Genomic DNA, 27,702 nt, shown 5'->3' with positions numbered 1-27,702 from the left:
AAAAAGTAATCATTTCAGAATTTGCTTAGAAGGACAAAGAGATCGTAGGAAACCTTATCAGAGAATATTACAAAATAAATAAATATTTGATTAAAATGTTAACATATTTATATAAATTAATGTAATATTGTTTACTGTAATCGTAAAATAAAGATCTAAAAAAATTCTTTTTATATAAAAATAAATTACGTTATATTAGAATGTATAATTTCTTCAATTCATGGAATCTAATTAAATAATCTTGTTTGACCAACGTAGCCTCATTAAATAGTGTTTTAATTTAAGAAAGAAAAGTAACATTTTTCTTTAATACCCTACAAACATAAGATAATTTTACTATTATGAATTTACTTGTGTCGTTCGCTCTTATTTAAGATTAATTTAAAATGTTTATTATCTAATTCCAAAAATAGTTACGAATAGTAATTTGATCGATGCATTGCACATTTTTGTAAATATCGAAAAATTGTTATACCTATATCTATATTAAAAAAAAAGAAGATTTATCTTTGTGTAGCGTTATTCCAAGAGCAATTAATATCTATTTTTATTGTAATGCAAATGTAATTTTACATTTTGGCACGCAACATTTTCAATAGAAAGAAGTAAAATGAATTTATATGTGTTACTGATTGTTTTCAATTGAACAACTGAACTCAATAACATCACGTTATATTCGTACTATTCAGGGAGCTATTTTTAACTCTTATAATGGATAAAATACTGAAGCAATTAAAATTTCAGTGATAAATTACTGTGTGTTTACGTATTTACGCACACTCTCACATGTGTCTGGTCAAATGAAAATAAAAATAAAATATTCCATAAAACTTTTTTTTTATTACAAATATGATTGAAATTTTAGGTCATAATATAATACTAGCGTCAATACCATTCCTTGAAATTTTAAAATGATTAGCCGGTAGGGAATTTCGTCATAAAACATACAAATACACACACAACACACACACACACACACACACACACACACGCAAACACCCACACATTGTTATATAAAATCGTACATTGAGTTGCAGGTGGTGTTCATCGAATCCAGTTACTCGATTATTTATTATTTACTACATTTACAGTCATTTATCTTCTGGGGATTGACATAGCATGGCAGAATGACAACTGGAACAAAGACTTGTTCTTCGGTCTATATTACTCTTTTTATATCTAAATTAGATCAGAATTTTGCACATCATTTGTAAAGTAATATTTTATCATATGTTAACATCAGCAACTTATTTTAAAAGAGATACAACTAATTTTTTATTTGTCAATTTAAAACACAGTTTTTTTATTTCTACTTCTAATTGCAGTAGTTGTATTATGTAGTATTTTTTTGTATAATATATAATGTATCGGCTTTAAAATTACTCGGACAGCTTTAAGAATTTTTCTTACGTAAAAATTGGTATTTGTTTATAACAGGCATCATCTCTAAAATTATTATTTTTTGCTTTAAAGTAATTAACCAGCTCATATGTATTTACTCAATTTTAAATCGTTACACGTACTTTCAAGTTATGTAGTTATATTTACCGAAACAAACAAAGGTCTGCTAATAATAGTTACAATGACAAGATAACGAATAAATAAACTTAGTGTTAGCTATTTTGGTTAAATCTCTATTTCTCGAAGTACTTTTTTTTTACTTTACCAAATAATACTAAAAACTTTCTTGTCTCCTTTCCGTTTCAAAGATAAAATGCAATTATGTAAACTTGAGTATTTACGTGAATTGGTTTATTACTTTAAAGTTAAAGAAATTAAGTATAGATCATATAATGAATCTAATAATATTACTAAAATCTAACAATCTAAAATTATTATATATTACTACAATTCTAGATTTAAGAATAAAATTTACTGAAATTACTTAGTAGTATTCGTAAAAATCGGATTTAAGGATAAGGAAGTATTGATACCAAGCATGAACTCTTAAGATAGAATTTTCTTCTTTTGTTATACTGTTTTATTTACAATCAGTTTCCCAAATAACGAAACTATAAGTTAATCGTATAAAACAACATGACGTAAAAAAGAGATATCCATACCTCCCAAGACAATACAATGAAAATTGGTGTAAAGTATAACACAATTAAAAGTACAACAAATAAAATATAACTAACAATGCACATAAAGTCCGTAACAAAGCACATATAAATCAATGAGTAATAAAACAGAGTAAATAAGGTTAAAAGACCAATGCAACAGTTAAACTGTCGATAAAACAAAGAAAGGACAATATCTACCGCACAACAGTCTCAAGATTCAATACATGCAACCTTTTCAGTCATCTCACTTCCTCACGGGTTATCCAACTAGTTAACAACCAAATAGTTTTCATACGTGTTAAGGCTAAGTATACACTCATTGATTGAGCTTATCCGGTGAATTTCTTCATGGATAGATGGCATCCCCCAAGTAATAGTGGAGCTCCTTGTTTTTCGCAAACCATGGCTCCTCCGATATGTTCCTCAGTGCTTTGTTCTGGAACCTTTGAGTGATGTTAATATTGCTATTGTTTATCGTACTACAAAGTTGAATTCCACTTTGCCAATATTGACTTTAAAACGCCTTATACAACAACAGTTTGTTATTTAATCACACGGATCTCGTTCCTAGCAACCAGATCAACCGCCTAAGCTTGATATTTAATTGCTTTCACTTTTCTGTCACGTAATTTTTCAATGTTAGGCGGTTGTACAAATGAAGTCTTCACTATCGTACGTTTTCCAAATGAGGGAAGTGAACTCCATATATGCAGACTTCCTTCCCCATCGCAAACATCACACTTTGCAGAATTGAACTCGACTTTGCAGTGTTATCATGTATCTTCCATTTAGCTAGCCATTCACTAAGAAGGTCTAACTTTAATTGCAGTTTCTCCGACGCTACTGTTGGGTCAACTTCAACAGCCATAATTGCCGTGTCATCAGCAAAAGGACGCATGAATGATATTTACTGGACTGGGTATATCAGCAGTGTAGACTGAATTAAAAACCGGGCCATCCCTGTGGAATCCCCGATGTAATACCAAAAAAGCCTGACAACTCTTGGCCATATTTAATCTGTGAGAACTGTCTAACAAGGTAGTTGCGTAATACCAAATAATATGGCTGTGGCAGACTTATCTTAAGTTTGTACCAGACCAGGTAACCATACCTTATCGAAAGCTTGTTGTATATCCAAAAAAACCTTCGTGCAGTTTTCCTTTCTTTCTAAATAACTGCTGATGACATCAACAATTCTATTAATTTGTTCAATACTGGCATACCCACTCGCGAACCAAATTGGTGGTCAGGAATAACGACTCCTTCTAGTAAAATTGGCGTAATTTGTCCGAGGAAGAGTCTCTCAAATATCTACGAGAGATTCAACAAAATAATGATAGATCTGTTCGAAGATACAACTACAGATTTTCCCGGTTTTGGGACCATCGTTATTTGCGACATCTTTGATTCCTATAGGAAATGCGTCGTCCGAAGGTTGCCATTGAAAAGGCGTATTATGTGTTTGATGACGTTAAATGGTAACATAAACATCATCTTATGGTTATTAAGTCAAACTCAGGAGCCTTGTTTAAGCATCCTACTTTCCCGTTCTCTTGCGACTCATGTAAAACGCTCTATAGGTTGACTTGGAGGAATTGGGCTATCCAAGAAGTCACAAATTTCTCTATCATCTGCTTCCTCAGCTCATTTGGCCGAATGATCTTGATTAGGTGTTCAGCAAATAGTTCTGCAACGAATGATCATCTCTAACTGAAGGGGGAAAGACTTTCCACGTAATGTTTCAACGTCTCTTTCTTGTTAGTTTTAATCAGCTTTTCTAACTTACGAGTAAATGTTCCTGGAATTATGTTACAAGCTTTTTTTTATATAATTTTAACTATAATGATTTAACGAACTTGAGTAATGGAATCAATTCTTTTCAAGGGTTATATCATCATTTAGATATGCGAGTAAGTTAACTTTTTATTATAAATTAGAGAACAGCAGAAATAATATAAGTCTGGATGATGTAACTGATGAAACTCCACGGTTTTTGGAGTATATTTAGTTTCGCTTAGCGTAGTAAATTTCGTGTGTAACAATCGAATCACGCATTCTAAAAAATTTTCTTTTAGAGAAAAATAAGATTCATTACTTCTCTTGGATAATCTGTCTTAGACTATTGATCGAAATTAATAAAATTTTATTTGTATATGATTTTAGGTTATAAAAAAACTGAATTTCAAAACTTAAAATTTAAAAAGCATCTTATCACACTATAAAATTTAATTTTTTTCTAATTTTAAAAAACTATTTTAACGTACCTCAAACTATTTATTTATATTTTTCTTAATGAGGCGTTTTTAGGATGGTATCTACTTTTTAACATTTATTTCATTTTTAGGATTATACTTTATACTGTTTTCAATTTTTTTTGGTAAAATAGAAAAAAAATATTGAAATCTTTTGTTTAATGGTTTATTTTAATTGTAACTGATGGTAACTTAGATCAAAGTACCTTAGGATAGAGTAGAATTCGTTTAAATTCTTTTAAAATTTTACTTCATTTTGAGAAAATAATTGAGACTAGGAATAAAAATAATTTCGAGATTTCTCTTCCAAGGGACGAATTTTAAATTTTAAACAAAATGAATACATTTCAAAATTTTTAGAATTATGTTACAATTTTTTTTTTTATATAATTTTAACTATAATGATTTTACGAACTTAAGTAATGGAATCATTTCTTTTTAAAGACTATATCACCATTTAGATAAGAGTAAGTTAACATTTAATATTAACTATAGAACACTAAAATTAATATTTTCTTTTTCTGTTTAGCCTCCGGTAATTACCGTTTAGGTATTACCTTAGAGAATGATATGTATGAATGTAAATGAAATATAGTCTTGTACAGTCTCAGTTCGACCATTCGTGAGATGTGTGGTTAATTGAAACCCAACCACTAAAGAACACCTGTATCCACGATCTAGTATTCAAGTCCGTATAAAAGTAACCCTTTACTGCCTTTACTAGGACTTGAACGCTGGAACTCTCGACTTTCAAATCAGCTGATTTGGGAAGACGGGTTCACTACTAGACAAACCTGGTTGGTTAGCAGAATTAATCTGTCTGGATGATGTAACTGATGAAACTCCATAGTTTTGGGAGAAGCGTAATAAATCTCATGTTAACAATCGTTACGAAATGACACAAAAAACAACCTCGAAAGAATGCTTAATCAAAAGCATGAGATATGACGATATTTATTAATATTTTTTCACATGGAAAGAAAAGATTTCGATATTTGAACGGTCGTAACTAGCCAATCTATAATATTTCATCTATACGTTCAATTTTGAACGAAAATTGTAATTTTGGTTTTCTTTTCACTTGATAATATTTTTTTAAGGTTTCTAAAATTTAAATAAATTTTAGTGATTTAAAAAAAAAATAAAAGTTTGCTGGTTTTCACAACTATTTAGCAACTAGAATGAAATTGTTGAATTTTTATGCAGATGGATCACATGATGGTAGCCAAAAAAATTACGCCATGAAAGCTAAAAAGACTAACGTTTACTCTAGGATTAGAATGAAAAATCTTTACATTGAATTGGAGAAAAACGAAATTTTTAAAAGCAACTTATAATAGAAAGAATTTAGCGTACTGTGTTTGTATGTTTGATAATTAATGGAACGAAGTTTAGGATGAGAATGTCAGGAATAAAATAATATTACTATAAGAGTGTATTAATATGATTGAGTATATAAAATGTACAAAATATGCTTGGATAATAAAGATATTAGCGTTTTGCAGGAAAGTATTGGTCTATTGATTGATGGCAAATTGTATGAAGACAGATTTAAATTTTTAAATATATCATTTTCAGATCCCCATAATTTTTTCTAAGTCTGAGTTTCTTAATTTTAAAAATCCGTTTTAAAGCTACAGACTGATAAATATAAAAAAAGAAGTTTCAATCAAATTGCATAATTTTCATTGATCTCTGTTTTACGTAATTCATTTCTTGATTTGGGAAAAAGTTCAAAGAATCTCTCATCTTGCATCCAACTCGATACGATAGAGATCAAACGTAATGTAATATTTATTATACAATCGTTTTTAAGAAATAAAAATATTATTTTGTACTTATCTCAGAATAAAAAATGTCTTGCAAAATAAATAATGTAACTGTAACTATTGGGCATTTAAAGAAAGTATCACGGAATCAGAATCTTTTTCATTCAAAAATAAAAAAAAATTGTTGATTCTATGATATTATTATTTATTACATTACATTACATTAGAAGTTCAGAATATGTTTTAAAACTATTTGTCGTCGTTTTAACGCGTATTAACTATTAATAATCAAAATTATTCATTGGTTTGTTTCTTTTTTTAAAATGAATACATAATTCTTGCTTAATAGTTTTTAAGAATTGGCAAACTAAGAATTAGTTGTTTTCTAGAGGTGGATTTTCTTGAATATTTAGCTCGTTTTATTTTTTATATAATCTTACTTAATCTACGGAAATAACGTGCCATGAAACGGAAATTCTATACTACACACTCTGTTGTATGGTGTTTTTTCCAGATTAATTTTTCATAGCCTCATTTCGTTTTAATTTTTACCTATTGGTGAATTGAAATATGTTATAAATTAAAAAAAAAAACTGATAGGATAGATTGTTAAAATATAATGGTGTAAAAGGAGGCAATTAAAAACAGAATTATTAATAGAATTTATTCTTGTGTATTTACTCTCTCTTTACGTATAATTTGTTTTAATTTCACAAAAAAAAAAAAAAAATACTCAACTTCTCGACGTTTTTTGTAACTTCAAACTTGAAAGTTTTATTTCATTGTAACTCAAAATAAAAAAATTGTTTTAAATACATAAAATTCATTATTGAAAATATTTTCACCGTTTTTAAGTAGATTTTAAATAACCAATAAAACAAGATAATTCTAAATTTTTGTGAATTGTGTTTAGTATAACTGTATAATATTTTATCCATAATTCGAAAAAAGATTAAATAACCTAACTGATTGTAGATAGATATATTTATAAATTTGTGGCACATAGTTACCACAAACATGATGAAAATTCACCTTTCATAATTTAGCAAACATCATTATTTAATGATGGTGGTTTACCAACAGTTAATTCGCATTCAGAAAAGAAAAAGCAAAAAACAAAAACGCAGCTAAACAAAAAATGTCAATACCAATCTCATTTTTAAATTTTATTATAAAATTTATTTATTACTGTATTTAAACATTTACTGATAAAAATTAGGAAATTTTTACTTTAATATAGAGTACGGTTTAATATAATAAAAAGAGACAAAATTCTTTTATATTCATTTATGGAATTAAAAACTATATACATATTTTCTTGTTCCCGGCTTTGTTGTAGATATAAGTGTAGCGAAATCTTTTAAAACTAACACCAATTCAATCGTAATAAAGTGGCATTTGAACAAGTACCCGAGTTGTTAAATCCTTATTTGGTTTTCAAGTTAAACTTTAATCATAAACCCAGAAGAGCATGTTTCTTTTAATTTTGTTTATCAACTGAGAGATGCTGTGTTTTTCTTCCTTAACAAAATGAAATTGTTATAAACTGTACGCACTGTTTTATAAAACGCGAAAACAGATGTTCGATAACTTAGGTGAAAAATGTTTGTACATTCTATCAATATTTTTGATAAAATTAAAAAACAAATCGATCATTAATTTTAAAAATAGTTTTGCTTGCATCCTTTAAACCAAAAATATGTGGTTTTAAGTAGGCTGAATTTGGAAAATCATCACAACATTTTTATTTTTGATAAATTTTATTATATTTAAATTCGTTTTATTATATATAAATGTAATGAAAACAAAAATAATTTCCATAGTTATGCTTAGCCAGTAACACTGAACCCTTCATTCAGACATTTAAAGTTTTTATATAGATAAAAAAAAATAGTCCTTAAAACATGATTATATAAAAGAATGTTAAAAATTATATTAGTTGATAAAATAAAAACTAATAAGGTTTTAAAAATAACTGGAGAAGAAAAAGTTTTGCAACAAACTTTCGTAAAAGTAAATTGGAGGAGAATATTTAAAGACGTTCAGGGTTAGTCAGTCGGTCGTAAAAGGAAGTGTAGAGGATAAAACTGTAAAGGAAAACAAGGATTAGGGAGTAAAGATACGTGAAGCATATAACTGATGATGTAAGACATTTTAGATTTTAATACAAACATACCACATGGTATTATATAAAGATTAAAAGATTAGAAGATAAGAAAAATTAATGAAAATGTCAGAAATCTTTTTAATAATAATGATTTATAGTCCCCAAATGCAAATTGTAATTGCATCATCTTAAAGGATTTTTCCAAATTGTCTAAATTGTTCTTCTAAAATATCTAAATGTTTTACTAACTGCGAACACAAGTCGCTAAATTGTAAATAAAGCGACACAATTATCGCTTAATTGCAATATAACTGTGTTATATCTCTAACACAGTTAGAAATAAAAAATAAGAAAATACTTAATATTTTACTTTTTATTCACCAATGGATTTGTAGTTTTAAGGATGAATATGAATAACAGAGCTTTAATTTCAATTAAAAATAATCAACTTTGAGATATTCACGTAGTTGTGTCTTTTCAAATTATACAAATATTTATTGCAATATCGTGGTAATTCAAATAATTGAAATTTGAAAATAGTAGTTGAATTATGAATATTAATGCTAATAGATATTTGAGCTCTATAGTTCATGTTTAAGTTTTGTGAAAACTACTCTGCGTGTATTGAACCTGTACATTAAGGACGTGCGCAGTAAGCACGTAAATTTTCAACTGTGTTCACTTATCGAAAAAAGGTTAAAAAGTGATTCTTGTGTATTTACTCTCTCTTTACGTATTAATTTGTTTTAATTTCACCAAAAAAAAATATACTCAACTGCTCGACGTTTTTTGTAACTTTAAACTTGAAAGTTTTATTTTATTGTAACTCAACTGCACCAATATTTGCTGTATAAAACTTTGTTGTTAAAATTATTTAAATAATATAATATTTGCAATTTATAAAAAGCACACAAATTTTCAATACCGAAACCATTTGTGAGAAAGGTAATACTAAATAATTAATATCGACGTAAATGACGTGACGGTTAGTACAGTAAGATTAGTCAAGGTTATTTTTGAACAATATAATTGTTGATTTGTAGTTAAATTGTAACTGCTCATCATCCTTTAAAAAAAATTACATATAATAACAGGTGTAATTACCAATTTTAGTTTAACCTCCTTTATTTATATATTCTTTTACTGGTTTAGAATTCATATGTATTCATTCTAAATGATCTTTCGATTAGTAGTTTTAAAACTAGTTTCAACTTCTATTCTGAATTAATAGACCTTTTTATATGTATAATTCTATAAATTTCACAATTTCCTGAAAATATTAAAATCAAAAATATACTTTTCTACTCTAGCGCCTACCGTCGGTGTATTGGTGTAGAAGTAGAACTTAGTCTTCTAGAATTTATTTTAAAATTTATCCTCTCTGTTAAAATATTAAAATGTTAATCAAAAGAGGTGCAACGGTATGAAAGTAGTCGTGTTTAATAAAATTGAATTTCCATCTGTATGTAGCTTGGAAAAAAATTGTTTATTGAACGTATATTTATGTTTAATAAAGGTAAATTTCCGACTAAGTAGTATTTATTTTTTATCGTTTTCCTTGTTCAGACTCATGTATTGTCTTTTCCTTATTATTTTGTGAAAGTAAATAAATATATTAATTGTATACTTCTTTTTACTCACTGTAAAATAAATGAATATATCTATATTCTGCTAGTTTTGTTAACAGCTATTTTATATTAATAACGTAACAATATAACTATTTCTGTATTGTTCAGTCTAAATTAAGCATTCATACAGTAAACATGTACACTATTCATTTAATCATAAATTAAATAACAATATAATACTATTCATTAAACATTAAAGGATCATATTTAAACATGAAGCAAACAATGCCTTTATTTATTATTAGTTGAATTAGTGATTTATATACAGGATAATTACTACCAACCAAGGTATTATATCACGGCGGAAATTATTCCAATATCCCGATAGAAAGAACTAAATTAATTTTTGTTTTACATCACTCTCCTAGAATTTATTCTGACTGTGACGCATACTCAACACTAAAAACAAAAAGTATCAGACAGAATTGCTTTCTCTTACAGTACTTCGACTATAAAAAATTTTCATTTTGTAAATAGAGAACAGATTTTTCTTGTAGAATTAAATATCATCGACATCTCACCGGGCTTGAGATGTTGATATATAAAACTATATTGTTTCAATGGAAAAGGCAATGGAAAACCAATACACTCCTAGCTTTCACTTGTAAGCCTGGTATAGGGTGCTTATGTTTTTAGGAGTGACTATGATAAATATGTCAGACATCTGTTAAAGATTATTTATAACACTTAACAGATACAAAACTAAATAAGAATTCTCGACCTCTACTGTTTTTCTTTCCTCGAATATTATATATGAATTGCTAAATCGTTAACTTATTTTAAATTAGCTTAGAGGATGAATTTACATAAATTCTGACTGAAATCTTAGTTACAATATTAATTAGAAAGATTCCACTAAATAATCTAATAAAAAAATTAAAGAGTCCGAACTCTCATTGAACAAACATTTTGAAGAAATTTAATAAAACATTTCTGAAACAAATAAAAAAAAAGAATTATTATTTATTAAATTCAAACAAGGCTCCAAATATTCTTTGGAAAAACTATTTTTCTTTTTGAACCATGAAGTAGTCTGTTTCTACGAATGTATTTAAAGGAAAAATATTGAAACGTGTACAATTTCAAATCATAAATTTGTAGAAAACGGTTTTTGAAATTTAAGACACGGCCTTCGCTCTTCTCTGGAGAAAATAATTTTTTTCTTAAAATTTACTTTCATACGAAAACATTCTATCTACGTAAGTTAAAAACAAAGAATTTTTAGACACTTCATACATCGACAAGAATTTCCTGAAATAATTACAAAAGAACCTAATAAGAAATAATTACGAAATAATAAATATATTAATAAAAACAATCATACCTAATTAATAATTATTAAAAAAACTTATTTGCACAACAGGCTGCTTAAAATTAATCTAGTCCGCCGTCACAGTGCATCGAAATCACTACATTAGTTGAACTAAACTGATAAATAGTGAAGAAAGAGTGCACGTGTTGGAAAAAATATATTATTAAATGTAGAAGAATATTCGAGATCAAAATGAAAAAGTTAATAGTTAATTAAAATTTTATACGGATCACAACACTATGAGGCGACAGCTGGCCTATGCTACCTACAGATATATGAAACTAAATTTATACACATTCTCGAATTCCAAGACCTTACTGTAATAATACCTTACGAAGCTGATATGTAAAAATAATTAAAAAACATTAAATCGTTGCTTATATTTATTGTTTTATAAATAAATCAAATTCGTATTATATCTGCTAATTACGCAATAGCTTGTTAATTTTTACAATATATAATAAATTATTTTATATTAAAGTAAATTATTTTATATTACAGTAATTATTAAACATATTCTAGTTAGCATCTTACAAGAAGATAATAACATCGATAGGTATATATTCCCAAATGACTAGTGTTTCAATAATTCAGAGAATCCAATTCAGTTTTTGTTTGGAATCGATAATAGAAGAGAATATAATGGTAATATCGGCAAGGCAGTGAGCAAGTCAGGTACTCAGTTTGGTGTTTTTTAAGGGGCCCCAATGGGAGCATGTGATGCCGTGATGGTGATGATGGTGGTGGGATTGGGAGGGGCTGTGGCGTAAAATCAAAATTGGAGGTCAGCCAGAACATAATATATAACATCTGGCTGGTCTTCTGTTTGATACTTTTTGAACTTTAAACCGTACCTTTCTAGAATTGTCTGTTACCATAACACAAAATTACTACGTAATACTAAAATGTAATTTTATTCCAAGAAACCTATTGTTGAATTTGACTGAATATAAAGTATTTAATAAGCTAATCTTATCAATTCATATCATACGTTTATCCTTCTTATGTAGTTTTCTATCTTTACTACATATTAAGGATTTCACATTTATATAAAAAGATCACATACACACACGCGCTGCCACCCCCCCCCCCGCGCGAACACACAGCACGCACGCACGCACATACTCTCTATGTCTTTCACTGTAAGAACTTCATGATATACCCTTAGTTAATTTTTAAAAAATGTGCAGCTCTAAAACTAAAACCGAAAAATTTTCTGAACGTTTGCTTTTTTAAAATAAAGAAATATTTTATTTATTTTAAGAAGATAAAATAAATAATTTTGAACATAAAATAAGTATTTTATGTTAATATTTTTTTTTAAGAAAGCAAAAGAATAGAAAGTTTTTCAGTTTCTTAAATTCACCGCAAGCGAGACAGATTTACTAAAACTTATTTTTACTAGTAAATATTTCAAGTAAGAAAAAATTTACGGCTAAGATTCCAATCTTTAATAATAGGTCCAGTTAAATTAAACTCATTCTCAATTATTTTTTATAAATTGTTAAGGCTGTTTATTCGTTGTAGCATACGAAATTTACAACAAAAGAATATAGATGATTGGAACAGATTTAAATTAAACTTTAAAACAAAGCCATTTTAAATTAATCACTTACTTGGAAAAATTACTTTAAACTATATAAATATCTCTCGTTAAAAAAAAACAATTAGTCATTTGCCAACTTACAAAAATAATTTTACTTAATTAATAATAGGAAACAGCTAAACGCAAGGTACAGGGAAACTTCATTGGCTGCTACGGAGGAACTCAGGCCTCACGTTATCAAACAAGATCTTAATTTACATGACTATCCTGCGCCCAGTCTTGACGTACGGTGTGGAATTGTGGGGAACGGCTAGTACTACTAATGTGGAATTTATACAACGATTTCAGAACAAAGTAGCGAGGGTAACTGCCGAAGCTTCGTGGTTCGCGCGGAATGATGAGATTCACGATTATCTGGAGCTCCCATCGGTTAGTGAGATTGCACAACAGCGCAATGTCAAATACCTGCAGAGGCTTGAGAATCATGTAAAACACTTTGCAATTAATCTATTCGATAACAGCAGAGACGTCCGACCATTGAAACGAACCCATGTACTCGACTTAGGGTCTGCGTAACGGTTTGGAATCTAACACCGTCAAGTTTAGTGGTGTCGTATCTAATTTCTTGTTAATTCTCTTTCTTTTTCTTTCTTATTTGTTATTAAAGTTTGTTTTGTGGACTATATGGTGGTGAAATGATTGGTTTGTGATTTATGACTGAGGTTGAAATTTCATATTGGACTTTTAAGTTTGCTTGCAACTGTTTATTGTGTATTTTTTATTTTGGGGGGTTCCGTAAGGACCTTCTTATCACGCGCTTTGGTCAGGAAACTTATTTATGGCTCTGCAGGAGAGCCGACTGTAATTATAATTGTTATTGAGCAAAAAAAAAATTAATTAATTTTTTATTCCTTGCGTGAACAACCGATTTCAATAAATTAAATATTTAACTAAATTCATACTTTATCCTAAAACCTCAATCGATTTATTTAGTCTTAACAAATTATTATAACACAAATAATCTTGTAAACTGAGATTTACTCTCAGTTTAAAATTTACTACAAGAAATTAATGTAGAAATCCAGCTTCAGAAAATTTTAAGAAATAAGTAAAATATCAATTATATCAGCGCAGTGGATCTTGTGTTAAGCAATCATCCTTGTATACAGACTTAACAAAACAAAATAACTACGACGGACATTCAGGTTTTTATTTAATTATGTATTAATACCGATGAATATTTTTGTTTCTTTTAATAATACCCATGAATAGCTTAGTAATAACAGACTAGTTATCTACAAAACCTTCCATTTAAAAATAATAATCACGTCAGCAATGTTTAATTTTTTGTTGGAAAAACACATGTGGTATCAAATTGATTGACGTATCCTGATAAACATAAACTTTAAAATGTTACAACACGAATGGTTAAACATATACTGTTAAAGATAGCTTTTAGTACTATAAACGATGGTTTATCTTTAAAATATTTTTGCAGTTTCAAATTCTACTTTTTTTAGTGCGGCAGTGTTGTTATTAAGATTATTATGATCGCGTGAAATTTCATTGCTAGAGTCATTCTTTATAAACGTTACAGCAGGTGAGACACGGAACTCGTCGTAATAATTCAACATTGATTCGTTTTGAAAAATCGATTACACCGAATTTCAACTAATTAGAATACGCATTTCTTAACCAATCGCATAAACAAAACATTTGAACAGATGGAAAACAATATATTTACATTAAATGTATGAATTTCGTTCTGAGTATATACTCTCAGAGATAGTTTGTAAAAAAATTAAATTTACAAGTCAAATGACGTAAAAAAAAGAACATACACATACTTAAACTGTATACTTACACACAGATACTTTTCAAATATTTATATCGTATAGATACACATATATACCCGCATAAATAAGTATTAATGGTCACACAAAGATTAGAATTTTATTTTACAACACCTATCATTTATTGTTATTATTTTTTATTTATTTATTCTATCTTTTAACCCGCCGGGTTAGTTTGGCGATAAAAGTCGTCATCGCAAAATCAGTAGATTTCAGAAGTTGAGAGTTCTAAAGTTCCAGTCTTGTAAAGGCAGTTGGTATTATATGGATTTGAATGCTAGACTATGGATGACGGTGTTCTTTGGTGGTTGGGTTTCAATTAACAACACTTCTCAGGAATAGTTGACCTTAATGTTCCAGACTACATGTTTACCAGTACATTTACACTTACACTACAGCTACATGAGGCCTGGGCAAGCCGGAAGCAGTATTTGCATTTGCCTATATACATACACACCCAGCCCCGGTAGCAGCTGGAAAATTGGATGGAGAAAATAATTTATTCTATTTTTACGATAAATATAATGAATGCTTATTTAAATTATCGTTTCTTTTTAGTGAATCATATCTTCAGCTGATTTTTTTACAAATCTACCTAAAATAGGAAACAAATGCCATAGGAATAAAACAATTCCAAATTATAAAATTGCACGTTCACTTGTAATAAAAGAGGCCGATATTGCCTCTCGAAAGAGTTCCCCCTGCTTTAAGAGGAAAAACAAAGTTAATTAATGGTCGTATCTGTTGCTGTAGTTTAAATTTGTAACCAGATACTTTACCAGTACTTTAATTGAAGTATTAAATCCATATTCGTAAGATGTATCATAAAAGAAAATTGTATTTTACTTACTTTATATTTATCTCTGTTATATATTTAATGATTCCAACTTACAACTCAACTATAACGTAATATATCGTGTTAACCGCTTGGTGTCCATTTGTTTGACAATGTCCAACAAGCCACTGCATTAATCATCTAACACCAGACTACAATACAATTAAATATGCAAATTTGTAAAGTTATATAACTGAATTTACCCAACAAATAATTGGTATTCCGATAGGTGTCATGGTTAACCTGTTGTTTACATTTGTTCCATTTATCTAGAGGACATTAGTAAAAGTTAAGTTAAAAATAAACTTTTATTTAGCTGGATTTTAATTCTCTGATTACCATTATATTGGTAACCGACAAATAACATTACTTTAACTCTCTCAGGACTGGCTTATCTAATTTAGCAGTTTAATAGCAGAACTCTAATTTAAAAACCTACCTTTTTTTAAATATATGTTCAATGTAAGCTGTAAATTTAATATTATTTTTCAATATTTTTATTTTTTATGAAGTGTTTTATTATTATTAAGTCACGGTATATACGGCCAATGCGTGAAATTATTATAACCATGAGAAGAATAAACGAAATAAGAGAAGAAAACGAACATGTTGGATACAGGAAAAGAAGAAGGAAAATAATTCCGAAAAAATAAAATAATTTGGATTAAAATCCTATTTATTTTAATTCAATCAACAATTTAAAAGATTTTGTTTTTGATCATAAAAATCAATTAAAACAAAAATAGAAAAAGGTTATGTATGTATTTCCTTTTGAACATCAGATTAAAGATAAAACAACATTAAATATTTAAAGAATTAAATAATAAATACAAAAATAAAGAGCATTAGTACAATGAATGAATGATCGTTAACTTCATAAAACACAATAAATAACTAAGACCTATATAGCTCTTTTTTATGATTCCTTTGTTATACTGAAAGTGCAATAAATATAGACGCAAAATAACACTTGAGAACGAAGAAAACAAACACGACAACGAATGAAGAAAATAACAAAAATAGATCCCAATATTTGATTTAGAAATAAAGGAAAAATAGATCCTTCAGTGAAGCAAAGATAACAGTTAACGAACGTGATATTTATAGATTACGGTTACGATATAAATAATAAACAAATCAAATTATATAAGGGAAATGAGAGTTTTTAAATACGTAGATAGAAAATCTAAAAAAAATATCATCCGAATACAAAGCAGTTATTTAATTTATAAATTATTGAATCCGTTCAAGTAGAGTATAATATTAATAAAAATAATTGAAATTACTCGTAAAATGAAAAATTATTAGTATTACGATTAGATAAACTTAAATTTTAATTACATATACCCAAATAAAAACCACCTATTTATAAATCTAAGAGAAATAAGAATCAACATTTTCTTTTTTTTCTGGTGGTCCATTCCCTTCACCGACCATTAAATTTATAACTACATTGAAATATCTTCTACAGATATTAAGAAAAAAAAGTAACCGCATAAAAATTTGCTCAGTGGTTAAAAAATTACCGTTTACAGAATTAAAAAACAAAATAACATGTAAAAAAACAACTTAAACACACGAGAGCAAGAATGGGTACCATCACACATTTATACATTAAAAGTATTATAAATAATATTTATAAAAATGTTTCAATCAAATTGAACCAAATTAACACATCATCTAGATTTGTGATCTCGCTCATATTATATTATTGAATCTCACCTCATGTTACAGTGACTGAAATAAGAAAAAAGATAAAAATAAACTCATCTTAGCCTTGTATAAAATCGTAGAACGTCTTCACATACCGCCAGGAAATCCCGCTATCTTTTATATTACTATTATTATTATTCATCTAATTATTTGCATATATAAGATTTAAAATTTGTAACATGCAAATTCTATGGTTTTTTTTACCCAGAGTAATTTTATAATTAGTATAGATCGTTGCAATCCAAATTTATAGAATTTTTACACAAATTAAAAAAACTACTTAAATCATTTAAAACTATATTCACTGTAAAGTAAATAATCAGAATATTTTTAAAATATATATTAGATCATAAAATACGTTGTAAAACGACTTTATCTTTATTTATCTAATTTTGTTTAAAATAAAAAAAAATAAAAAACTACTATGTTACTAAATTGTGTTTTATTTTTAAATGCATACAAAAATGTTAAAAGTAAGATAAATTATTTTAGCTTAAAACGAAAGGGGCGATGCTTTAATTGTGGAGCTGGGGGGCACCTTCGGAACAACTGCCAAACGGAGGCTAAATGTTCTATGCAACACTCGCGGGTGTTCACTTGGGGGTCGGAGCTGCAGGGCCAACAACAAAATATGAGTCCCGTTGCCTTAGCTCGTAGAGGGCCTAAGGTTGGAAGAGCCTCGTCAAGAAGGGGTGGGCCGCTTAGATGTCCCGTTCTCATGACAAACGAAAGTTGTAATGCACACAAAACCTTAAAATTAACACAATTAATAAATAAATCATATTTTGTTGTGCAAAGTTTTATTCACAAAAACTACAGGTCCGGCAGAAATAAGTCCCCAACTTCCTACCACTGCTGGTGGAGCGCTAATAGTACAGAGCGTATTGTCGGCACGCCATTTTGTAACAGATATCTTACCATTTCAGTTACAACCATGGTATGGAGTTTGCCATCACGCTTTCGTTACTGAAACATATTTTAAAAATGGTGATCCTGTTATCAACATGCAGCGATTATATCATTCACACTTTCGGCTAGGTCGTCACGCCGTTGTACCCGATAAGAAGGCAATGCAGATGTGGGTGTCCAATACTGGTTCAGAGCTACTGGTTCAGCTTTGAAGAAGAAATCACCAGGTAGGCCACCAAGCGTTCGAATACCCGAAAATATTGAAGCAGTGAGACAAGGCAGTTACACAATCTCCATGTCGCTCAGCTCTTAAACACGCTGTTGCGATATAAATCTCTGATCGGACTGTAAGGAGAATTTTACACCCCGACTTACAGTTTAATCCGTGCAAAATGATGGTATGCAGCAGCTAAATGAATGTGACTGGATTAGTTGTTCTGCTTTTTGCCAGGCTAGTCTGGAAAATTTTCCAGTGAACTCGATTGTGCTGTCAAGTGATGAAGACCATTTTCATTTATTGGGTTGCGTTAACAAAAAAAACTCCCCCACAACTTTATGAGCGTCCTCTGCACTCTGAGCGTGTTACAGTTTGGTGCACGGTTGTCGAATTTGGAATAACACAGCCATACTCTTTTGAGGAAGAAAGGCAATCAGTTACAGTAACTTCCGAACGTTATGTAAAAATGTTACGGGGCTTCTTGCTACCAAGACTTAAAGAACTCTGAAATCAAGCCGAAAATTTGTGGTTTCAACTAGATGGGGCCACTTCTCACACAGCAATGCAATCAATGAATTTTCCAAGAAAAATGTTTTCCGGACGTCTTATTTCACAACTAGAAACACCTTATGCACGGACACCCGATCTTGTAGATTATAATTTTTTACTCTGGGATATCTAAAGGCCGATAGCTTCAAACAGAAACCAAGAAAAAAGATCATTTGAAAGCTGCTAACCATTAAGAAATCACTGAAATACCATTAGAAATGACAAGAAAAGTAATACGCAATTTCAGGAAGAGGTTAAAGATCTGTACAGATAGTGAAAATCGGCATATGAACGACATAATTTTTAAAAATTAATAAAAGGTATGTAATTAGATGGCAAATACTGTTTTTTTCAGAATATATTTAACCTTCTAATAATTCTGTTGTAATATCTATCTTATTTACATTTCAAATCGGGGATTTATTTCTCCCAAAGTCTGTATAAGTAAATTAGATAGCTTGAATGAGATATTTTCCAGTGAAACTCCTCAAAAAGAATCTATGAAAGCGAAGGTATACGTTATATACATGAAAAATACAACACAGTGAGAAAAAGTAAAATGCAGTATACTTTGAAAAGAACACATCAAAACATAATCAAGAAGTTTTAAAATATAGTAATGAGACAAAAGACAAAACAATACTTGAGGGAAGAAACATCAACATTAGCCATCGCTCATTATCTCCTATATCTAAGACATGGGACGTTCCATTCGATTAATATCCTTGTTGTTATCCAGAAAGTTCATAGAAAGATGGTATTCATGATTGTTAAGCCGTAATTTATATCTCGAGCTAAATCGTTGATTTTCCTCGTGAACGTATGGCAATCCCAGACATTTAGTAACCTTGCTGTTCCTTGCAAACAATGGCGCCTCTATTACTCTCCTAAGTAATATGAAACTCAGTATTATGAAACTACTGAATAATTTCAACACTGCGTTTACTTATTCCCCAAAGCTAGATACTGTAGGTCAATACCGGTTTCAGAAGCTCATTGCACAATAGCTGTTTGTTTGACGACAATCGAGACCTTCTACAATGCCAGTACATCTGTTTAAACTTTATATTCAGTGCTTCCGTTTTTCTCTCATATCATGTTTTAACGTCAGATGACGATCCAGATGCAAACTTAGATACCTTATTTATGATAAAAGTACTTCACGGGGGATAAAAATATCATCCAGGTGGACTGGTGGGCAGTCTTCTTTCCATATTGTAAATGTTACACGACTAGACATTGAAATTTAAACTTTTGTAGCAACACTCTAATATACAATGTAAATTGTATAAAAAGAATTTTGTAAAACTTAATTCGAAAAATATTTAATCATCATATTTACCATACCTACAAAACTACACACTACATTAGTGTATTAAATAATTCAAGATACATACTTTTCGACCACATTTTTATTACTTGTCTGCCTATTTAAAAAAAACAGAAAGCATAATTTCAACTGATATAGCAGACAATTTCAGGTGTCCTGGATAACTAAAAATATTTTGAAGTAAGTTTTTACAAATTTTTATTATACAATTTGGTTCGATTTGTTTTTAAAAAAGTTTCAATTTCAAATTAATGTCTATTCCAATCAGAATGGAGAAGACTGACGTGTTATCAAACAGGTATCGTTACTGTATTTCCAAATTTTATTAATTTATTTTTTCCTCGTTCGTTTTATACGTAGAACAAGTTGAGCCCTACAAAAAAAATTGAAATAGAATAAAAGTTGATATGAAGTATTACTAGAAACTACCGATCGTTATTGATTACGGGTGTTTAACCAGTACCAAAAAATAAATCTTCTATATTAGGTATCATGAATGAAATATTTAGGATAATGGATTCATTGACTGACAAATACCAGGAAGGTACTCCTTCTATGTGGCTGTTTTTTTTATGTAATATTTTGTTGTTTTTCAAATTATTTTCATTTTATTATTTTATTGTAACAAGACCGTATAACGGACCTAGGTAATGGATTCCTACCAATTAAGAAGAAACTAGTAGAAAATATAATTATGGAAGGAATCCAGAAAGGAGCTAAAAGAAACACTCTTAGTAAAGGTTTTTTTGTTAAATAATTTTAGTAAGGTTTGTTGTTGTTGTTTTGAGAAGTTAAGATTAGTAAAGTATGTCTTTTGTAATACTGTCCACTGACACACCTAAACAGACGTTGTTCTAAGAGAAAAGTTACCAAATCTAGGTCAGGAGTGCATGGGAAACTAAAAGGGCTCGGGCGATCGTTCTTACGCTCAACAGAGGATAGGAGGTATAAATATTCCGGGGAAGACCAGTTGAAATTAGTTCTGCGGGATGTGTCTCCGAGAGTGCTACGATAGAAGTGTTATTATTCGAGTTCGACGCGATTAAGGTGACGTCACAAGTAATTCCAGTACACGAAAACAAGAAATGGTTCGGTGAGTTACTATAAGACTAAAAGTGAAAGAGATAATGTAGTAAATTTCATTCATAAATTGTTAGGGTAGTTTTATTTGTGAACAAAGATATTTGCAATTGAAGTACTTTATACTTATCTTATCTAGTGTACTATTTTTGATAATATTAGTGGTAAAAGTGCTAAGATTAGCAGTCATGCTAATGTCTTTTGTCAATGGGACTGACTTCTGATTTTCATTATTTATCTACCTTTGAATAAATCCTGACGATTACTTTAAATTCTGTTTTGTATGTAATCTCACTGTTTATTATTTTTATTATTATTATTATCAACATCATTACTATTGTGGTTGTGATTACTACGATTATTTGTTATTGATATTTAATATTTTTGTTTACTGTTTTCATTATTGTCATTATTCTAATTATTATTGTGAGTTATTTTTACAGTCACTTATTATTATTATTATTAATATTGTCATTATTATTATTGACTTGTCTTGTTTTACTTATGTTCTTTAATTAATAAATTGTAATTATATAAACATTTTCAATAGTCAATCCCTTAGTATCCTGATCGAGCTGTGAACACGCGACAATATGTATTATACATAAGTGACGAAATTAATAAACAGATTGAATAATAGTTCTGCTTTAATTCAACCTTTTCGCTCGCATTTTGTTTGATTTTATGTTTGTGAAATTGCTCCGGCTAAACATGTTTACCTGTCTTTTATTCAATTTTGCAGTATGATTTCTTTGCTATTACGTTAGGGAATGGTAAATGTATAACGATTTTTTTTTAGCTTTCTGTTTCAAAATGTTGATACTATATTTTTTTTTTTTTTTTAACAGGAAGAATTGAGAGGCAAGATGAAAGGGAATTTTCTATCGTCAAGCCATCAAAATATGATCTCTTCCTTCCTTATCTGACGTCTACCCTTCATTTCCAATCTGTATCTCAGCGACAACGCGTTAGATATTTCACACTTCTTTTTAATCATGCTTTAAATCTAAATCCTGTTTGAGACTAAACTTCTGCTTTTGCGTATCATCTTGTTGTTATCAAAACCTTGTTGTTATATACTTAACCGTAAGTACGATTTTCAACAAATTTATTTTTTATTAGCCTACTTTCTCGTAGACATCTTATCTACAGTAAAAATAACACAAATTGATTACAGAATTGAAAAGTATACACAATAGTTAAAAAAATCGAAAATAGAAAAAATAAAACTATAGTGGGAGTAATTTTTTAACTTAACCGTAAGTACGATTTTCAACAAATTTATTTTTTATTAGCCTACTTTCTCGTAGACATCTTATCTACAGTAAAAATAACACAAATTGATTACAGAATTGAAAACTATACAGTTATAATTGTTAAAAAAAATCGAAAACAGAAAAAATAAAACTATAGTGGGAGTAATTTTTTAAGTCACCAATTCCTGATCTTCGTTGTTCTTAGAAAGTGTTGAAGATATTTCTAATACATAAAATTATTTCTGGCAGTTGCAAGAACGTCCAGTTAAGTCAGATCGACAATTCAGTTTTGTAATTTATTTTTTTTTAATTTTAATTTTACTTATTCAGTTTTGTTGTGGAGCTAATGTTAATTTCACTAGAAAACCAAGTCGAATTACTCTTTATACAGTTACTAGAGTATATAAAATAGTATTAATAACAAAAAAAAAAGTAACAGCGGAGAAATCTTCTTGATGAAAAAGAAATTATCAAAATTTACTAGCTTAGAAACATAAATTGAAATAAAAATAAACATAAAGTGAAAAAAAGAAGAAAATACTAATGTGGTTGGAAGCGTAACCATACGAGTATTTAGTGGCAGGGTCATAAAAAAAGTGTTCCGTGAGTGATAATTAGTATACACAGTAATTTTCTGAAGAAGAAATTTACAGGTTTTAAATTAAATTAATTGGTAGATAAAATGCTATTATGAATTTTTTTACAAACATATACTAAATTCTTATTCTGAAAGAATCAATGAAATAGGCGAATATCGAATAAAATGATGGAAAATTCCTAATGGTTGAAATGAACAAGAGAAATATTGTGTGTTTAACTATTATACACTTTGCAAATAGACATCTAAAAACTTTAATTTGTTGAACAAAATTTCCCCTACGTGTATGTATATATATATATATATATATATATATATATATATATCACTTGTTCTCTATACAGATGCACAATAATAATGTGCTTTTAAACTGAATAATGCGATACTAAGATCGATGAATATAGCTGATAATTTTCAAATTGATTGCAATTTATCTCAGGATGAACTTGCTAGTTCAACTGAAACAAGTCACTAAAATATCCCTTTGACATCTATGTAACGGCGGTTTATTGGAACTTATCGACCGAGTCAATAACAAAGGCCTTAGATGTTTAATGTACATATAAACTAACCTGCCTTTTGATATAACATAGGGTTAGAATGCAGATAATGGTTAGCATCGCTCTTTAGTGGAGTTACGAGTAATAAGGAGTAAGGCGGTGTACTCGTATAATGTAGGTCAAATCAAAATATACGACGTAAATCTAGAATTAAATTGCTTTGTAATATTGTTTTTTGTAAAACTATGTGTAATTTGATTTATTGGAACTTAATAAATAATTTAAAGCTAATTTCGGTTTTAAGGTTCGGTAAACGATTGGAATATTTCTTTTGAGTGGTTAGTTATTTTGTTTTGTTTTATTGAGTTGTTTATAAAATTTGATCATTCTTTTAATATATTTTTTATAATCAAATATGTTGTGTGCCAATATTTGCGATTGTATATTAAATTTAATTTTTTTAGTTTTTAGTTATTTAATTTTAAAATTTGTGTTGGATGTATTCTATATAACTATTCTTTTAAAATTTAATTCTAAATAAATTTGGTTATAAACAACGATTAGAAAATTAATTGAAAATTAACTTTTTATGTTAAGGTAGTAATTTAATTAACTGAAATTAAATAGTTCTGGCGGTTTTACATTTTTTACTTTCTTGTAGAAGTAAAGGAAGCGTTGTGATCGCGAAAACGTTTGGTTTTCAGATTTCAACGGAAATATCCATTTTGACCATCCCTGAATCCATTTCGACAAGTTTCGGCGTGACATTTGTACGTAAATAAACTTGGCATACATACGTACGACTGTATCTCACATAACTCAAAAACTATTAGCAGTAAGATGCTGAAATTTCGGATTTAGAACTGCTGCAACATTTAGTTGTGCACCTCCCATTTTGATTGCAATCGACTGGACCAAAAGTCTCCAAGTAGCCCAAAATACAAAAAATGTATAGTTTGGACTTTTTCTTAACTGCAGTAATAAGCTCTCATTGAGAACTTTTCAACTACATATAATTAATTGTAACTTATTTCATTGGTTCCAGTGTTATAGCCAAATAAAATTTTAATTAATGAAATATTTGGATCTTACAAGGGAAGGCACATCAACGAGAATCCGACTTCATCTCCTTTTTTTTACTTTTTTTTAATAATTACTAACCTCTCACTGTACAAAAAGTTTACAATAAATAATAATTCAATAATAATAACAATTTAAAAAAATATCAGAACTTATTAATGAAATGAAATTTTATGTACTTATTAAAAAAAGTGTGTATGAATACAAGGAAGTATGTGGTGACAACACCAGATTTTTTTATAAGGCACCTATAATTTAAATGATAATCCTCAATTTTTTTATGTTTTGAAATTTTATATATCGCTGTCGTAGAATATAGAGGAGGTATATCATCTTTTTTTGTGAAATATGTTAGGTCAAGATGCAGTTATTTAAAGGTTATTATGACATTTTTTATCGTTTTAATTTTGCTCTTAATTATGTGCACGTTATTCTTATAAATTCCTATAATATTCCCAAAATCTTTCTTTATTCGGGACTTGTGGACAGTTTCTATCCTTTTTCCTGTAATGAATGCACTCGTAATTTTTTTACGTCCACGGATCGTTAGACTAATTTTTAATCAGAGCCCATTGCAAATGGTGGGTAGATCAGTATGAGAAGACCCACCGGGTTGGTCTAGTGGTTAACGCGTCTTCCCAAATCAGCTGATTTGGAAGTCGAGAGTTACAGCGTTCAAGTCCTAGTAAAGCCAGTTATTTTTAAATGGATTTGAATACTAGATCGTGGATACCGGTTTTCTTTGGTGGTTGGGTTTCAATTAACCACACATCTCAGGAATGGTCGAACTGAGAATGTACAAGCTACACTTCATTTACACTCATACATATCATCCTCATTCATCCTCTGAAGAATTATCTAAACGGTAGTTACCGAAGGCTAAACAGGAAAAAGAAAGAAAGATCAGTATGAGGAGAATGTTCTACCGATAAAATATGACTGGTTCGACTTGGACAGGAGTTATCCTACGTAAAATTTAGTGCTAACTACCTGCGTAGATCTGACAAGCTATATTAATATTTCTGTATTATTATTGTTATTTCTATGAACTGCTTTATTACTCCATCATTACTTCTAAGTCTTCGTTAATTTTCCTTGTGGTTTTTTATATTCCTAATTTCAAGCTCGATCCTTACGTTTTATCATTCTTTGAAAATTCATTTTCAGATTCCAACACGTAAAATATTTTCTGAAGAACTTTCTTGCATGTGGTTTTTAATTTTTTTTTATTTATCTTGCTTCATTTATCATTAGTAATTTTATTGAATAAATTACAAAATCCTTTTTCAAATCTCCAATAATCAGTTTTAGTGAAAAATTGTATTTGGTTAGATTTGCAATAAATTTGCAAATAATAAAATTGCAAGGCTTTCAGCCATCAGGTTGGAAGTTATACAAGTAGAACGGGTAGATTCTAGCGTAAAGGAGTATTTTAGTCCAAAATATGTCCTAAAAAAACTACTTAAAGAAACAAAATTCAATTGACAACTAAGAAAGAAATAAGCAGAGAATATAGGACGAAAATTTCTACCAGGAAATTCACAATGTTTTTTTTCTTTTTCTTTTCCGTCTGGTTTGCAAGCTTTTCTCTTCTCTTCCTTTTATTTACAAAATCAAAAATTTCAAAATTTGTTTCTGTTTTGTTATAAATAAATCTTTTTACTTATATAAAATAATATAATAATTTATTATTTAGTACATTTAGTAAATTTATTCTTATTTACTATATAATTTCATCAATCTTTAAAAATAATTCACTAACTGAATAATATCATTTTTTTATTGCACGAGAATTTTTTATGGAGATTTCTAGCATCAGAAATGTATATAAAAATGAATAAGAGTCTAAATTTTTGAAGGAAAAACAATGAAAAACTTAATTATTTTACAGGAAAAAAATAAGAAATTATTTGCGATTACTTGCTACACGTTTTTTAATTTTATAAAGAATATCATAACCTGAAACTAACAAATTATCTTATTGTAAGTCATATTTCACATTGCATAACGTAATAAATATTAGATTACACCGCCAGAATGACAACATTTGTTCCTAATTTTGTTTTTTAATCCAATATTTTTTTCATCCTGTAAAATGTTATAAAATGTGTGTTATAAAAAAACCATTGCTAAATTAAAATTTACATGTTTGAAGTACCGCTCGTTATTTATGATGAATTTACAAAGTATATTTTGTCAGCTGAAAAATATATATAATATATATATTTTAATTTTTTTTTTTATTTTTTAAAATTTCATCTACTGCTCATGAAATAAATCACAAATATTCACCTGAAATGTTAAATGTAAAAAAACTGGATTTATAAACTAACTAGATTTAATAAAAAAGAATGTAAATCTGCTATTACTACATAATCCTGTATTAAAAACCGGTTCAAAAAATTGTATTTAATTAAATTAGAAATAAGGTAAACATATTTTTGTTCACATGATTTCTCAATGAGTTAAAACCAACAGTCTAATGAAATATTTTGCAGTAATTTAATAATAACTGTAAAATATTTCTTTAAATCTGTTTTTAAACATTTTGATTTACTAGATAAATACCTTCAGTATACTATTTTCCCAGCATACAGAAACTAACTCGTATATTTATTAGTTACTTATAAACGTAGTAATAATATCTATCTTCATTCTATAAGAAAAATAAAGTCTTCCGTTAAAAAAAGTTAAGGAATATTTGTTTTATCTTTCATAAAAAAAGTTTTGATTAGTAATCTATGCCATATTAAATAATAAAAATAATATCAATCATTTTTTTCTAATTATAAAATTACAACGATGATGGTAGTACACCTTTTAATTTCAAGTGAGAAACGTTTAGTGAATGACTTTATAACAAATGTATTTGTCAGGGCATTTTGTTTCCTTTCTTTATTGTATTTTATTCAGTTTGTACATGAATTTATTTTAGATGTGCTTATATGTATGAAAGAACACGTCATACACATAATAAAATTATGCGAAATGCAAGGCATAACTTGTAAAATCTATGAATGAAATGAAATGAAAACTAAATTATTTTATAATCTTTATTTACATTAGGAAAATTTAGCATAATATTTTTAAAATAAATGTTCAAAG

At 28.5% G+C, this 27,702-nt stretch overlaps 1 long non-coding RNA gene across 1 annotated transcript in view; it reads left to right on the top strand.

Annotated features, from left to right (window-relative positions):
• Positions 1 to 27,702, top strand: part of LOC142320342 (uncharacterized) — a 74,271-nt gene that overhangs the window by 3,776 nt on the left and 42,793 nt on the right. Inside the window, exon 2 of the long non-coding RNA XR_012755351.1 lies at positions 22,012 to 22,249. This is a non-coding gene — a long non-coding RNA (uncharacterized LOC142320342). The remainder of the gene's footprint in view (positions 1 to 22,011; positions 22,250 to 27,702) is intronic.

Source organism: Lycorma delicatula, chromosome 2 (genome assembly GCF_047948215.1).
Source record: "Lycorma delicatula isolate Av1 chromosome 2, ASM4794821v1, whole genome shotgun sequence".
NCBI lineage: Eukaryota > Metazoa > Arthropoda > Insecta > Hemiptera > Fulgoridae > Lycorma > Lycorma delicatula.
Note: the sequence above shows the minus strand (reverse complement) of the source record. Positions and strands in the feature narration are given on the sequence as shown.